Here is a 3,939-nt window from a genome sequence, read left to right on the forward strand (position 1 = left end):
AATAGATCTATCTTTAGAATTCGCGTCAATTAGGGTGTCTATTCCCTAATTCTTAGATTACCAGACTTAATAAAAAGGGGCATATTCGATTTCGATAATTCAACCATAGAATGTAGTTTCACGTACTTGTGTCTATTTTGTAAATCATTTATAAAACCTGCATGTATTCTCATCCCAAAAATATTAGATTTTAAAAGTAGGACTATAACTCACTTTCACAGATTTTTACTTCGTCGGGAAGTAAGACTTGGCCACTGGTTGATTCACGAACCTATAACAATATATACATATATATCAAAGTATGTTCAAAATATATTTACAACACTTTTAATATATTTTGATGTTTTAAGTTTATTAAGTCAGCTGTCCTCGTTAGTAACCTACAACTAGTTGTCCACAGTTAGATGTACAGAAATAAATTGATAGATATTATCTTGAATCAATCCACGAACCAGTGTATACGTATCTCAGTATTGATCACAACTCAAACTATATATATTTTAGAATCAACCTCAACCCTGTATAGCTAACTCCAACATTCACATATAGAGTGTCTATGGTTGTTCCGAAATATATAAAGATGTGTCGACATGATAGGTCGAAACATTGTATACGTGTCTATGGTATCTCAAGATTACATAATATACAATACAAGTTGATTAAGTTATGGTTGGAATAGATTTGTTACCAATTTTCACGTAGCTAAAATGAGAAAAATTATCCAATCTTGTTTTACCCATAACTTCTTCATTTTAAATCCGTTTTGAGTGAATAAAATTGCTATGGTTTCATATTGAACTCTATTTTATGAATCTAAACATAAAAAGTATAGGTTTATAGTCAGAAAAATATGTTACAAGTCGTTTTTGTAAAGGTAGTCATTTCAGTCGAAAGAACGGCGTCTAGATGACCATTTTAGAAAACATACTTTCACTTTGAGTTTAACCATAATTTTTGGATATAGTTTCATGTTCATAATAAAAATCATTTTCCCAGAATAACAACTTTTAAATCAAAGTTTGTCATAGTTTTTAATTAACTAACCCAAAACAGCCCGCGGTGTTACTACGACGGCGTAAATCCGGTTTTACGGAATTTTTCGTGTTTCCAGGTTTTAAATCATTAATTTAGCATATCATATAGATATAGAACATGTGTTTAGTTGATTTTAAAAGTCAAGTTAGAAAGATTAACTTTTATTTGCGAACAAGTTTAGAATTAACTAAACTATGTTCTAGTGATTACAAGTTTAAACATTCGAATAAGATAGCTTTATATGTATGAATTGAATGATGTTATGAACATCATTACTACCTCAAGTTCCTTGGATAAACCTACTGGAAATGAAAAAAATAGATCTAGCTTCAAAGGATCCTTGGATGGCTTGAAAGTTCTTGAAGCAGAATCATGACACGAAAATAATTTCAAGTAAGATTTCCACTCGAAATAAGATTGTTATAGTTATAGAAATTGAATTAAAGTTTGAATATGAATATTACCTTGTATTAGAAAGATAACCTACTGTAAGTAACAAAGGTTTCTTGATCTTGGATGATTACTTGGAATGGATTTAGAAAACTTGGAAGTATTCTTGCAATCTTGGAAGTATTCTTGATTTTATGAAACTAGAACTTTTGGGATTTATGAAGAACACTTAGAACTTGAAGATAGAACTTGAGAGAGATCAATTAGATGAAGAAAATTGAAGAATGAAAGTGTTTGTAGGTGTTTTTGGTCGTTGGTGTATGGATTAGATATAAAGGATATATAATTTTGTTTTCATGTAAATAAGTCATGAATGATTACTCATATTTTTGTAATTTTATGAGATATTTCATGCTAGTTTCCAAATGATGGTTTCCACATGTGTTAGGTGACTCACATGGGCTGCTAAGAGCTGATCATTGGAGTGTATATACCAATAGTACATACATCTAAAAGCTGTGTATTGTACGAGTACGAATAGGGGTGCATACGAGTAGAATTGTTGATGAAACTGAACGAGGTTGTAATTGTAAGCATTTTTGTTATGTAGAAGTATTTTGATAAGTGTCTTGAAGTCTTTTAAAAGTGTATGAATACATATTAAAACACTACATGTATATACATTTTAACTGAGTCGTTAAGTCATCGTTAGTCGTTACATGTAAATGTTGTTTTGAAACCTTTAGGTTAACTATCTTGTTGAATGTTGTTAACCCATTATTTATTATAACAAATGAGATGTTAAATTGTTATATTATCATGATATTATGATATATAATATATCTTAGTATGAAATATATATATAGTTAAATGCTGTTACAACGATAATCATTACATATATGTCTCGTTTCAAAATCATTAAGTTAGTAGTCTTATTTTTACATATGTATTTCATTGTTAATACACTTAATGATATATTTAATTATCATATTATCATGTTATATATAATATAACAATGTATTAATATGCTTCATATATATTTAGTAAGACGTGGTTATAACGATAATCGTTATATGTATCGTTTCGAGTTTCATACGTCAATAGTCTCCTTTTTAAGTATATAACTTATTGTTACTATTTTTAATGAGATACTTGATGATCATTATATCATGTTAAACATATATATTTATTCATTTATGTATCATCATGTCATATACAACTTATAGCGTTCGTGAATCATTGGTCAAACTGGGTAATCAGACGTTTACAAAATTTCCGTTTCAATTAACCAAGTCTTAACAAGTTTGATTGCTTAACATGTTGGAAACATTTAATCATGTAAATATAGTTTTCATTAAACATATAATCATAGAAAGGTTCAGAAAAGTTCGGGTCACTACAGTACCTACCCGTTAAATAAATTTCGTCCCGAAATTTTAAGCGATTGGAGGTGTTGGCTCATCTTCTGGAAATAAGTGCGGGTACTTCTTCTTCATCTGATCTTCTCGTTACCAGGTGAACTCGGGTCCTCTACGAGCATTCCATCGAACCTTAACAATCGGTATCTTGTTTTGTTTAAGTCTCTTAACCTCACGATCCATTATTTCAACGGGTTCTTCAATGAATTGAAGTTTTTCATTGATTTGGATTTCGTCCAACGGAATAGTGAGATCTTCTTTAGCAAAATATTTCTTCAAATTCAAGACATGGAAAGTGTTATGTACAGCCACGAGTTGTTGAGGTAACTCAAGTCGGTAAGCTACTGGTCCGACACGATCAATAATCTTGAATGGTCCAATATACCTTGGATTTAATTTCCCTCGTTTACCAAATCGAACAACACCTTTCCAAGGTGCAACCTTAAGCATGACCATCTCTCCAATTTCAAATTCTATATCTTTTCTTTTAATGTCGGCGTAGCTCTTTTGTCGACTTTGGGCGGTTTTCAACCGTTGTTGAATTTGGATGATCTTCTCAGTAGTTTCTTGTATTATCTCCGGACCCGTAATCTGTCTATCCCCCACTTCACTCCAACAAATTGGAGACCTGCACTTTCTACCATAAAGTGCTTCAAATGGCGCCATCTCAATGCTTGAATGGTAGCTGTTGTTGTAGGAAAATTCTGCTAACGGTAGATGTCGATCCCAACTGTTTCCGAAATCAATAACACATGCTCGTAGCATGTCTTCAAGCGTTTGTATCGTTCTTTCGCTCTGCCCATCAGTTTGTGGATGATAGGCAGTACTCATGTCTAGACGAGTTCCTAATGCTTGCTGTAATGTCTGCCAGAATCTTGAAATAAATCTGCCATCCCTATCAGAGATAATAGAGATTGGTATTCCATGTCTGGAGATAACTTCCTTCAAATACAGTCGTGCTAGCTTCTCCATCTTGTCATCTTCTCTTATTGGCAGGAAGTGTGCTGATTTGGTGAGACGATCAACTATTACCCAAATAGTATCAAAACCACTTGCAGTCCTTGGCAATTTAGTGATGAAATCCATGGTAATGTTT

This window comes from Rutidosis leptorrhynchoides, chromosome 11, assembly GCF_046630445.1.
Source record: "Rutidosis leptorrhynchoides isolate AG116_Rl617_1_P2 chromosome 11, CSIRO_AGI_Rlap_v1, whole genome shotgun sequence".
NCBI lineage: Eukaryota > Viridiplantae > Streptophyta > Magnoliopsida > Asterales > Asteraceae > Rutidosis > Rutidosis leptorrhynchoides.